The 14,003-nt window shown below is 42.8% G+C and overlaps 1 long non-coding RNA gene across 1 annotated transcript; it reads right to left on the reverse strand.

Annotated features, from left to right (window-relative positions):
* Positions 1 to 11,642: 11,642 nt before the first annotated feature.
* Positions 11,643 to 12,958, reverse strand: LOC121361377. Its single transcript, XR_005956335.1, has 2 exons — positions 12,707 to 12,958; positions 11,643 to 12,452 (listed from the first exon to the last, which is right to left on the reverse strand). It is a non-coding gene; the product is annotated as an uncharacterized LOC121361377 (long non-coding RNA).
* Between the last annotated feature and the right edge of the window lie 1,045 nt (positions 12,959 to 14,003).

Raw genomic sequence — 14,003 nt, forward strand, 5'->3', positions numbered from 1 at the left:
CTGTAAATAGCACAAGAGAGAGAAGAGTAATCAGATCAATCCCACTGTACAAACAGCCATTAGGCTTTGTGATCCTATGAATGGGGCTTCCTGTGTGGCCACAAACGGCTGAATGAATCAACTGAGTTAAACTCAAATCCAGACAGGACAGCTTCTATTTTGGCTATATAAAGGTCAATTTGCTAGCAGTTTTTTCCATGGTGACACTGTAAAATGGGGGGAGGGCAGGTTAACGACATGAAAATGGTCCAAGGGTGGGCACCGTTCTTATTTACACTCATTTAGCATCTGAGATCTCAGCGAAAGACCCCAGTGTGGTGGGTACTACATAAACATTTACATGAACAGCATTAGAATGCAATACTCTGTATGCTTTAGAAACCAAACACCAACAAAATTCAGACACTACCTCCATCTAGCTTAGCACTATTTCTATGTCTCTCAAATTAAATAATCAGCAATTAAGGCAGGTCTTTAAATATTTTGGATTCACTTCCTCAATGCAAATTGCATTGTAAATTTCAAATATCTAAAAGCTTTAAAAAAATAATTTACAGCCTTCATTAACTTCTACAAACTTATCTATTAATATAATTTGAGGGCTGTGTGTTTTGAAGATTGGAACCAATAATGCAACTAATTTGATTCATTTCTGTGTAACTCACAAAGAATCATATAAACAAATGACCATATCCTCACTCCTGAATACTAGAAAGTAATTTAAATTTGGAGTTTGCCATCAGGTAAAATTGATAATGCACAACAAAAAAGGGCACTTTTTCACTTTTTTTTTTTTTTAAGAACAGCTGGTCCACAACAGCATCTCAAAAGTCACCAACAAAATAATTGTAAAGAGCAAAAGGATCAGTTTGACATTCTGTCAGTTAAGACTGACAGTTGTTTCTCAATGAAATGTGCTGGTTTTACCATTCACCACCTGCCCATCCCTTGAACAAGATACACTGCAGGCTGCATTAGGGAAGTGCAGTTGAAGATGGGGACGATCCAGCAAGTTTTTATCCACAAGAAGCCACTCCAAGTAAAATCACCAGCAGCACAATCAGCCCCCCGATGAGGTCAGACTTAAGAACAGGCTCCCAATCCCAATTATTAGGGGGACAATTGGAAAGAACTGCAGCCGGAGCAAAGACATGGAAAACCTGCACTTGAACTACACTTTTAAATAAATTTTTACAAGACTTTATTCATATTGTCCTTGTGTAAGTTATAAAAGCTTTTGCAGCTGTGCAAGTTCTATACCTCAAGCCAGCACAGAAGTCCAGCATGAAGTGAAACCATGCAAATATACATAAAGAAAAAAAACACAACTCAAATAACCAAAAAAAACCCCAAGACCTCTCATTTACAAGCCTCGTGTGAGTTTTTATGTGTGTTGCCATGGCCTGGATGACACTGCAAACTGTTCGTGTCACACCTTCAGCCACGCTCACACTTCTCAAGCCACGATGACATAAAATTAATTCAGCTCAAGTCAGGACAGATCAAAACTGAGATGTGGCTCAACAAACCACAGGTTGCAGGGCTGTTGCTTGCCATTGTCTAGCCCACAGTCTGATTTTTCAAGTTATGTAAATGCTGGCACTTTTCACAGAGCTCTTGCAGCAGCTCTACAAACCCCAAGGGGAGCACATCCTTCCCCTCGCACAGGAAGTGCCTTCCAACCACATCGGACACCCCGCACATCACCAGCATTTCAGAGCTGCCCAAGGCAAACTGAAAGGTCAGCCAGAAGACTACAAATATTTAGAATGAACAAACAAAACTACCACCCAAGCAGCTACTACAGAATCAGAGCATTCAACATTTTGTGCGAATAAAAGACTGAGTTTAAAGGGATGGTATTGTACAAACAGAAGTTGGGAGTTGCACGGGTTGTATACAAAGAGATACAAAAATTACAAGCTTAAATAATTCATATCAAAATATTTTAAATGTGCCAGAATTTTCAGAAATCTATGGGTTTGTTAAGTCTATAAATTTAATCAAAACTCTGAAATTAGGCTGCCTCCTGGTTTTTTACTAGGTTCCTTTTCCAAGTAGATCAGGATGTAGGGAAAGGGATGAGCAGGGACTGACAGGTTTTCATTCTGTCATAAAAATACCCACGTAAAGTGACAACAAGTGCCTGATATCAAACTACATTCTCAAAACTGTCAAACCTTTTTCAGTCATCAACAACAACCGAAACATGCATGACAAGAAGGTAACTTTCACTTTCCTTAATTACTCCAAAAAGAGAATTACATGGACAACTTAATACTGAAAGTTAACTTGAAGGTCAGCACATCCAAAGTAAGCTGAAAAATTCTGCCTCCCAAACTCATGCACACATACTTGAATCACAGCAAACTAAAAACTGCAGCATGTAGATTATCGAAAAGAATAATTAAATTTCAAATGCTGCTAAAACAAAAGCAACACAAACTCTGAAAACCACATCATGTCGCAACGGAAGTGCTGAGGCACAGCCACTGCAGCTCCACAGCACCTTCTGTCCCTGAGTAACAAAAAACCCCAATACTAATAAGAAACCCTTTAAAATTAACTCCACTAGAAATGCGGATGCGTTAAATAAAGCCTCAGTTGTAATGGCTGCCAAGTTCTAACAGAACGAAATAGAGACCAGCAAAGTCCATTGCTCTAAGCTCATTATATTGTAAAGAGCCCTCACAATACATTATTTTGATTGGTGTAAAAACAAACAAAAAACAACCACAACATTAAACCTCTAAAACCTTTAGATAAGTGATGATGACAGGAGTTGCTGGATGCTCAGACGTTAGAAAAAAAAAATAGGTCACTTGTTGTGCAAAGCCAAAACATGGACTGGGGAGACACTTGTTTGTGTTTCAAAGTTTTTTCCCATGATTTCAAACATCTCCCTGTTCCAAATTAGAGTAAGAAAAGGAACAATCTCAGGAAGACTGTCATGGTTTAACCCCTGCTGGGAGTTAATATTACACAGCCACTAGCTCACCATCACCCCTCCCAGTGGGATGGAGAGAAGTGGAAAAAAAAGGCAAAAACCTTTGGCTGAAACAAGAACACTTTAATAAATAAAATAATGATAGAATAATGATAATGATAGTAACTGTGGTGAATGGCAGACAATAACCAAAAAAAGAATGGAAAAAGAGAGGACTAAAACCCAAGAGAAAGCAGTGCCACAAAGCAGTTGCTCACCACCCACTGAGCAATGCCCATCCAGTCCCTGAGCAGCAGTCCGTGTCTCCCAGCCAATTCCCCCCTGTTTATGCCCTGGCCATGAGGTGCTGTGCTGTGGAATATCCCTGTGCCCAGTTCCCCCAGCTCCTTGTGCACCTGCTCACTGTCAGAGCACAGGAAACTGAAAAGTCCTTGGTTTAGAGCAAGCACTGCTTGGCACCAGCTAAACCATTGGTGTGCCATCAACATAATTCTTGTACTAAATCCAAAACAGCACTGCACCAGCTACTAAAATTAACTCAGTTCCACCAAAAGCCAAGACCAAGAACTTCAGATTTCAGATCTTAAGCTGTGCTATTTGGCCAAAACAATCTTTTTAAAAATTCCCATTATAACTGATTGTTCATGGAACATGGATTGTTCATTTTAGTTTAATAACATATTTCAAAAATCCCTCCCTCCCCCAGCACACCCATTTTGTCAATAGCAGATTCCTGGTTAGCCTTAAAGAAAACAGTAGAGTTGGCAAAAATCAATTAAAAAAAAAGAGAAAAAACTCCTTGAAGTTTGTCCCAGCTCATTCCATCAGCAGAACAGACCATCTTGAGTGTGATCACACGGCACGTACCCTCTCAAAGATAACACACATTTTCCCTTTCACAGAATTTTTTTTCTGAAGTTTTACCACAACAAAATTTTGCCATTTCAGCTGAAGCTGTGAATTCTGCCACTTAAACCAGTGTAACTGTTGCTTCTGCACCAACATAAATATAAATCCATCACATCACAGGGAGAAAATATGCCCTGGTAAAGCAGCACAAGGGGCAGCAAAAATCCACACCCATTTATCCAAACAGGTACAAAATTACATTAACAGAGAAAAGTTTGTACATTTAGGAAAGCATGAATCATAAAATTACTTAATAGTTACAGAAATAAACTGGAATACCTGCAAATGTAAGTTATTCCAAGACTACTGCCACCAAAAATCACCACAAAAAGTAATTCCAGTCAAATCAGAACCTCAAAACCAGACTTGATCCTGCAACATTCAGCCACATCTGTGAACAAGATGCTCATTCTGCTACTGCATCACAACCTAAAATACTTGGCAAGATTGACTAAAATCCAAAAGAGAGAATTTCAACTTCTGTTTCTCACATCTATGAAACTCTAGTTACTCTGGATACATCCATTAACAAGCAGATGCCACGTTAGATTATTTTCAGTAATAGACTCTGAAACTAAAAATATCACCAGGAAAACCTTTTGTTTTCCTTTGAGGTAAACTTGGCTAGACAGACTTTGGAAAGGAAAAAATATTTAAAAAATAAACCCAAACAAAACATAAAACATGTAACTCCAATCTGCAGCTGTAGAAAAGTTCAGTGACACAGTCCAACAACTAAAATTAGACCCATCAGCTGGGTTCTACCCACTCACTCCCTTCTTTAACCTGTCCTGGTCTGAGGAGCAAAAAGAATTTGAATTACAGAAGAATCCCATTCTTCAAAGACTCAGACCCTTCCATCATTCAGTTTGGGAGGGAGAGAACAAAGGGAAGCAAACAGGATGAAAAGGTTTATCAAATATGCACTTAGAAAAGAATCTCCCTGTGTGATTCTGTAGGAAAAAAAAAAAACAAAAACAAACCTAGAACTCAGAGTACGTGAGTCACCAATCCATCAAAAGGGCTCTCTCCCTCGCAGACAGTGCCAAGGAAAGGAAAAGACTGCCTTGCTCCCATACAATTTAAACTGGCTAACAAGACAGCAATCAAAGATTTCTGCTGAGAAGGACAGATGCAGGGAGATACCGGGAGCAGGAACAAAGCCCTGAACGCTGCAGACGCGCACAGCAACAGCGGCACTGGCACCCAGGCACGGCTCCCAGTAATGCTCCCCCTGATCACTGGAGTAGTGCAGGCATTTCAAATAATAACCAGAGAGCATTCAGCCTTCCATTTAAAGGTTTAGAGAGTCAGTCAGCAAACAGACAGCTCGATCTTGCTGTGTAAGCAGTTAACAAGAACAAACAACATTTTTTTTTCCTTTTTTTTTTTCTCCTTATTTTTTCCCCAGTTTTTTCCCATCTAGCCTAACAATAAGGATTGCTATACAACTCCTGCAATGGTGTGCCTGAAGAACTGGTATTTCTACCTAGAAAACACAGTAATTCCTACATTCCTACTCATCCAAAACTCATTCATTTGTGAACTGTAGCACAGCTAAGGTTAACCGTTCCAAACAAATACAGCACGTGTTTTGCAAAAGCAAATGTTACTGCAAAATAAATTAGGTCAAATTCTTCTCTGTTCACAGGGACTTCAGTGAACATAAATTCACATTAAAGGCATATTAAAAATGGACAAAAGCAACTACAGAAGGTTAACTGCAAAGAATAAAAAAATAATCTACATTTCCAACTTTCATCAATTCTAGCAAATTTTATATGAGGGGAAAGAAAACCAATCCAGGAAATGAAGATACGTATCACAGAGCTGTGAAGATAAAGTTTTCCTTAAAGATTTCTCAAGTACATTTATACACTATTAACAGTTTCAGCCCACTCTCAATGATATAGCAAGTGCATTATATTATTTATTGGTAGCCTGTAAAACAGCCTGTGGTTTTTATTTTTCATAATGAGCAGGTAAGACAAAGGAGCTGAACTCAGGGACTAACACGTGTTAACAAAGGTTAACAAATCCACCAGGTATGCAGCAAAATCCTTCCTTCTGTGCAATCCTATGGGATCCACGCTCTGCCTGCACACGAGCAGTTCAAACCCAGTCACACTAACAGGGGCTGCGTGGTTTTGAGATCACAGCTTAGCTGGGCACCTGAAAGACAGCAAGCTAATTCATTAAAATTAAAATATAATTAATAATATCTTTAATTAAAATCTTCAGAAGAAAATCTAGGTTGAATCAACAAACCAAACTGCTCCAAGGTCCTTTTTGGCTCCCCGGTTTCTCACAGTTCAAGGTTTGGTTTATTAACCAGTTATTCAGCACTTTTTTTTTGCCATCACAGCCTGTGTTTGCAAGCCCACACCTACAAGCCTGCCTAACCACATTTGTATCAGCACATTCTGAGAAAATCTGGGCAGCAATCCCAAAGCGCCTCTGCAGAGGAGAGAATACCCAGAGGAGCTGCACACTGAGCATTAATGAGAGCCCGAGATGATGCAGTGACATCCCACCCCAGAGAGCTGGATCCCAGGAACACCAGACACAGGCAAAGCTCACAAAAAACCCTGCAACCCAAACGTGCTACCAGGATGAAGCCACACGATGGGATGAAACATATTTCATCCTCCACAGTTGCTCAGGCAGTTTTTAGCCATTTCAGACACAGCCTATGTTTAGAACCCGCAGTAACAATAACTAGCTAGCAGACTGGTAAGAAGTTAAAATAGAAAATAAGACTTTCAAGATTTCTCTAGGTCAGCACTGATAAAGTTTCCATTGCTGCTGCTGCCTTATCTGTTTTTGGAATCATGTAAATAAAGCTTCAAGGCCTGTGAAATAGGCAGCTCAGCTTCCTGCAGCACCAGACTCGCCTGACAGATATGTCAAACGCACACTGGAAATACCCAGAAAAGTTCCCTTTAAAACATGCTCAAACTCAAGATACGCAACCAAAGAATTCTTCCAGAAAAGCTCCTCAAGATGAAGTACCCACTTCTGAGTGTTCCTCCCAAGTATGCTACTAATTACAGAGCAGCAGGGCCTCTCTGAAATGAGAGATGCTGGAAGGGCAGGGAAACAGGTACAGATGCCTGAATCCCAATGAAGGACTGGACTTGAACACACACTTAAAGAGCAAAACGATGGTGAACTGTCCACTCTAACCACGTCAAACACTGCCAGGTGTATTTGGAGCTAAAAATGGATTTGGAAGAGTAAATCACCACATGGGTTCCAGAGGAAGGGAAGAGGAGCCATCTGCACTGTTTGAAGAAAGGAAACCGACCCAAGTTTAGCAAACAGCTCGGAGAAGGTTTGTGTGAGCGCAACACCAAACAGCAAGCAGGCTCACAGAGTCTTCCAGGACACACCCATCGCTCAGAGCTCAGGAGCATGATGCACCTTTCTGCCTCTGCACCAAGGGCTCCAGCTGCCGAGCTGGACTGAGATACCGATCTCTGCCCATCCTCTCCCAAAGGACGGAATTCCCCAGAATTTCTTCCAATTAACTTGCTCAGTTCATGTCTGTCAGAATCAAGTGGGTCTACCATCAGTAGCTCCTCAAGGCTGATGTAAACAAAGGAAATTCTTGTTTTGGATGAGCAGCAGTTTTATATTGCTCTGTAAGATTTCTGATGAACCCTCTCTGTAATGGTGGTCACAAAGACAACCACATCCTAATGCTAATGAGTTCAGGAGTTAATTAAATACTTCAGTGATACTATGACTCAAAGACCAGAGCTGATTACCAGTTATTAAAGCTAACTAGAAACAAAAAAAGATAGTTTCTCATGCACAGGCCCCCTCCTATCTAAGATAACCAGCAAAAAAAAGCCAAGGTTACAGATAAACTGAAGTCATGGGGTGCAATAGCTTAGAGCACCCACCTAACCAAAGTAGTTTTTCCATATTTACATCTATCTTCATTAACCTTAAAAGAATGATCAAAAAGTAACTAAGAATTATTTCCTTCTTCTCCTCCTCCCAAATTTTATGTTACAAATACAGAAAAACCCTAACTGAAATATACGTGAAAGTATCCAAGCCTGAAACACAAGTTAACAGAAACTCCTGTACTAAAAACTGCGCAAGAAATGAATACCGCAACACCTACAGATTTCAAAAGAAGAGTATCATGAATGAGATCACAAATGGCTAATATTCATGAGTCAAACATATTACACAAATCTCACTTTTCTTTGATATATTTTGCCCATAGCTTCTAACATTCTCCTTCATTTGCTAATACTTGCGGCATTACACACAAAAAAAAAAATTCACTTTTTTTCACTTTATTCCCCCAATTATATTATTTATGCACCAGGTCCCACACACACACCCCCAAAAAGGCAGCACAACCAGAAGGTAAGAATCCCTCTAAGAGCTCCATCTGTCACAAGTATACTTGGTACACAGAACTACTCCCGAGCACAGAAGAAAAATGAAAATTCTCATCACAAACCTTATTTTACAAGGCTACAGAAGGTCTCATAAAACCGACTGACATGACATAAGTAGGGAAGATGGAAAGAGCCCTGTTCTCCACGCCACGGGCAGGCTGCTCCTTACATAAGCATGACCATATGCTCCAGGGCCCGTCTCCAGGAGAGGTGCCCGGTTCCGCTCCGTGTCTCAGCCGTGGCGGCACCGGGCCGGGGGATGCTCAGCCGGCTGCGGGCACCGGCGGGCAGAGCCCGACCCAGGCAGGGCACAGCCCGACCCAGCGAGGGCACAGCCCGACCCCAGGCAGGGCGGGCAGCACCGCAGCCCTCCGGCCAAGCTGTGTCAGGGCTGCGGGAGCCCGCAGCTCATCCCCGGGGCCAGCACGGTCAGGCGCCGGCCGTGCGAACCGCGACCCCCGCTCCCCAGCAGGACACTTATTCCCCGCCCGGCGTAACTCCCGCGCTCACCGCCGACGCCGCGGGCAGCCCCGCGCATCCTGCCCGGCCCCGCTGAACTCCAGTAACCCCGGCGGCTCCCGGCGCCGGCGGAGGAGGGGAGCGGGGAGGGGAAGGGGGGCGGAGCCTCCTCTTGCTCCCGCTACCCGGTGGCGCGGCGGTGGCTCCGCGTTTCTCACACCGACGGCGGCGGCGGCGGCGGTTCGGTGCCCGGCGGCAGAGCGGCTCCTCGAGGCACCATGGCCGCGCCGCGCCGCCTCAGGGCGCCGCCGACACCCCGCGGCCCCGCGGACGGGCGGCCATGGCCCCGCTGCCTGCGCGCGCGCGCCGCCCCTCTCCGCGCATGCGCACGCCCCGCCCGCGGAGCGGCTCCTCCGCTCCCCCCCGGGCAGGTTCGGGGCGGGGGCGGAGGGAGCGGAGCGGGGTTTTGGGGCAAAAGAGCCAAAATTTGGGCTGAAGAGGGCTCCTCGCCGGGAATGGATTCTGTCCATAACGCCGGGACCCTTTCGCTCGCCCACACCCCTGAAAGGCAGAGGCTGGGGTTTAAATTGCGATGGGAGCGCAGGGGTTTGGGTCCTCTCGGGACGTGCGGACTCGCCAGGGCAGCTGCGAGCCTGGGAGATGACTCAGAAAAGTCGGTCAGCAAAATTTCAGGTAGTGTCTGAGCAGATGTTTAAAAGGCAGCGCTGCTATTTTAATAATACTCTTTACTGGCCTTGTGGAACACAAAGTGCTGCATTACTTTCAAATACTATGGTTGACTCTGTTTTTTCCAGTGTTGTACTGCAGAGCTTCCAGTCACCTTCGTTGTGAGTTCGACCAGAAGAGCACCAGATTTGCTGTACTACTGCACTGTCATTTTTCAGCTGGAGACCCGATCCAGGGGCTGCTCTCTCACAGCCCAGCCCAGCACAGTTTCATACTTTGCAGCTCACGGACCTTGCATGGAAAGTCTCACCAATATGTACTCATCCTGTCAGGGTTGCATGGCCAAGCCCTAGAACACATTCTTAAATGTTACGGAAAAAATTATGACACAAAAGGAGTAATGCTTTTTACCTTAGTATTAAAAAAAAAAAAAAATACAAAGCCACATTGTCTGGAACATGAGAAAAAAAAAAAAAACTGTGCTGTGGTGAGGAATGAGGGAATACACTGAACTGGAAAATCCTGTCGTTCACAAGGGTTGGGCTGGCCAACTTAATAATTGCTTTTTTCCTTCCATCTCTAATGAACTGAAGCATTCACAGACGTAGGTATTAACAATACCTCAACACAGCGTCTTTAACTCTGTGAAGCAGAGATATTAAAATAAGGTTTGGGTGTCTGTCTGCATTGTGCTTTGCAAAATTACTTTGTCTGAGTAGCTGAAGGTTTTCCAAACACCAGGAGACAAGGGTAGTTTCAACATCCATCCTCAGATGATGCATTTGGTGTTCACCCTGTCTTGTCAACTCCAGTCACTCCAGAATGCAGCAGGCAGGAGATCAAATGGCAAAACTGACAGGATTCTCCCAAACCTCTGCAGGTACCATGGAACACCTCAGCACCATTTTTTACAAGCTTCAGATTTTAATACCATTTAAATAAAACCAGCAGGCTTTGTGTTGCAAAATGTTATTTCAAATCTATCAGTTTATGCAAGGGTTCCTAAATTAAATTTAGAAAGAATAAACCTGCAGACCCAGCCAAACAAAGGTCACTCACATGTGGTTATTACTCATAAGCACTCTGGTCAGGCTTAGGAGGTTCACTGAGCCCCTCCTGCACAGGGCTTCTCTGACCTGCTCAGCATCTCCAGTGATTGCAGCTTGTTGTACATATCTGTTTATCAGTCATGCCACTGTCACCCCATCCTTTTCTTGTACCTGGGGCAAACACTGCTCCAAAGCCTGGATTTCTGCAGAGAACGTGGGAAAAGCTTCACCAGTCTCCAGCCACCCCATTCTTCTGGCTCAGCCCACTCACAACTGCATCTGTTCCACACTTGCCAGTACCCCACTTCTTATCACAGGGAATATAAACCAGCTGTCATATAAGGCATAAGAATTTCAGCTCCATTTCTAGGGGCTGCTTGTCTACTCATGCCATACATGGAAAAAAAAAAATCATGAGTCACTTCTTGTCTATTCTTTGTGGGTTGTTTCGGTGCTGACTGAGGTTGGGGTGATCTCTAAGTCCTACCTCTCTGCAATGCTGCTTGGGAGAGAACACAGCAAGCAGCAGAGAGAGACAAATGCATATTCACAGCTGTAGAAAACAACAGGTGTTTATAGGACTTGGAGTGGAAATATATATTATTATTTTAGAAGTAATTATATAATGAAAAGTATTGTAGAGTTCCCACTTCAGTTTGCAAGCAAACAATAGGAAATTAACCCCACATTTATTTTATTCTGTCCTCTCTCAGCATTTAATTGTGGAAATGTGTTACCTCACAAAAGCAAAGGTTTTCTAATGAGCAGATCAGGTATGTGGCATTACTACTGTCTTGTCAGGCATGGCTTTTTAAAAGCACCTCAGCTTTCTGCTTCATTTCTCCAGAATTTTGAAAGTCTCTCCTGCATCTGACACTGGGTGGCTGAGAATTCTGAACTCAAAGATTATTCATCTCTCATTATCAACAAAGGCCTTTGGATTCCTGAATTTCAGCGATCAGCAACTGAGGACTGAAGGGCACCGCTATGGTGGCATCTCATTAAAACTTTGAAAAGACTTTCTCAGAGTTCAGAAAATGTGGAAGCTTAATTTGTCCATGCAGATGGACACATGCCAGCACCCCAAACTGCTTACAAAGAAAATCCCTCATAAGAATTCTCAAAGAGCAGAAAAATATGCTGACGTGGAAGGATGCTGCATGCATAAGGTGGACAATAACATAGGCAGTTTTATTTGAAGCTTTTTATAAACCACTGTTTCAAAAAATATTCATACATACATATGCAAAAGCAAAGGAATGTCTTAATGAGTAGGTTATTGGACAAAAAGTTAATCAATGCAAAAATTAAGATTGTCTGTGAAAGCTAATTTGGTACCTCGTGTATAATACTGCTGGCAGCAGTCCCCAAAGCCTTTGTGTTCCCTTCTTGCAATTTCATCCCATTCACTAAACAAAGGAACAAATATACTTTAATTAAAGTTTAATTCCTGCAGAAACCCATACCCAGAAACTGGGAGCATTACTGGGCAATGTCAACAGAGTCAGTGCATCTATCTCAGATTTAACTACTCTCACTCTAGAATCCCATCTCAAAAATTCCTGGTTTTCACTATCTGTGACCCTACTTCCTAAATTTCTTGCCATCACTTAGCTTCTTATCATCTCCTAATTTTTCCTCTCATTCCTGCTGCTTTTCAGAGCAGAATTCATCTGGTTTCTCAATTTCCTATTTGTTTTTACTCTTTTCAGGAAGCCATTCCTGCAGTATCACTGATAATTAAATCTCTCCTTTGATTACATATATCTTTATGCCTCTCATAATGCTGGACAGTGCTCACTCCAAACACATCAACAGCTGCTGTGATTTTCAACATACCTAAAGGAAAGCCAGAGCAATCTCTGTGTTGGGAAGCTGGAGAGCTGTGTGGTGATGTAAAGAAAGGGATGAATCAGGTTTTGTCCAGTGAACAAAAGCATCACAGTTCTTTCCCAAGATCCCTTGCCAGTGGGGCATAATCTAGAATACAAAGAATCGAAGTAAATAAAATAAAAATCATTGGGCTGAATAGTGGCAGAAGAATAACAGTTGTATTCAGGAGGTGGAAAATCATATGGTACAAGGGAACAAGCCTCTGGTATTTATATCATCTTGCAGTGCCAGCATTCACTAAATAATCCTGAAAAAACTCCTGTAAGGAAACTACATAAATATTATTCCAACTTCCCCTTTACTGATAAAGCAGCTGAGACAGAGGCTGTATTAGTAATAACCTGAAAATGTGCTTCACTTCAAACTGGGGATATTTCCGAGTCTCCAACCGAGCTGGCAGCTCCTGCAGCATCACTGAACCCTGGGAACGCGGAGTGACAGTGACTCAGAATCACAGGGAGCACTCAAATGCTGCATTTCTGGGGCACAGGGATGGCAGTGCCCAGCACACCCCGCTGCCTGCTCTGCTGCAGTCTCTGGTGATCAGCAGGGCAGGAGGCTGCAAACACTTGGCTGGTATCGGACTTGCAGAGTTTGACATTCTCAGACATCACTGCCTTTACCACCTGCTCAGAACAAACTGTAAACCAGAGAAAGGGCACTGGGAAAAAGCAATAAAGTATCATAGGATGTCATAAAAAGAGGCATAAGGGGAAAAGCAAAAAGCATAAAACAGACTGAGAATAAAATACGCTGGTACCAAAATGTATTTTAAGGATTATTCTATTCTTAGTGGAAAATATGGGCTCTGCTCTAGATTTTTTCCAAACATGGGTTCAGTTTAGGAGTGGGGTAGAAAGGCTGGTGCATATTCAAGTGAGTTTTCTGAACCAAAAAGAAATTTGGAAAACAAAACAAAACTTTTAAGATCTTGAAGTCTGTGCTCTTGGCCCCTTCAAATTAACAGCACATTAACATCTCCACTGACTCTCCTCCATTAAAGTCACTGAATAAACAAATATTTAGCACCTCTCAGCCCTGCAATGTCATCACCTTTTGCTTTCCAACTCCTTCTAATCACAGAGACGTGATCTAATCTCTTAATTCTCAAAGCAACCTTTTGAGGTTTCCACAGTTTTCAGCTTTAAATGATGATTTGAAAGGACTCTTACCCAGCATCTCCCAGAGCTGCTAGTGGGAATTTTGCTCCCTTATATACAGCATGAACAGCAATTTAGGAGATGAGCTCCTGGGCTTCAGTACTTATGCACAGGAGCATGTTGCACAAAAGGATCAGAAATGCATGATGTGAACACGAGGCACGGGAAGGGAGCCAGCAGGCATCAATCTGACATGCAGCCACTTTTTATTTCACCCTGGAGCATCCCAGGATGTGGCAGTGCACATCAAGGTGAAAGAGAACGTGCATTTGCTTTCAAATTTTCCCACTGCTCTTCCTTCCTCCTTGCCCTGCTAATTTACCACAGTGCAAACCCAGAGAGCCCCACCATGAAACATTTTCCTCAGTAAAAAGATTGTGCTGTTTGGACTTTGAATTGTAATTACATGGTTTTAGTCCAATTACCACTTTGCATTTAGTAACATTAGGATTGAGCACCACCATGTGTTTCACAGCTA

This window comes from Pyrgilauda ruficollis, unplaced genomic scaffold, assembly GCF_017590135.1.
Source record: "Pyrgilauda ruficollis isolate IOZ18807 unplaced genomic scaffold, ASM1759013v1 scaffold57, whole genome shotgun sequence".
In the NCBI taxonomy this organism is placed as follows: Eukaryota; Metazoa; Chordata; class Aves; order Passeriformes; family Passeridae; genus Pyrgilauda; species Pyrgilauda ruficollis.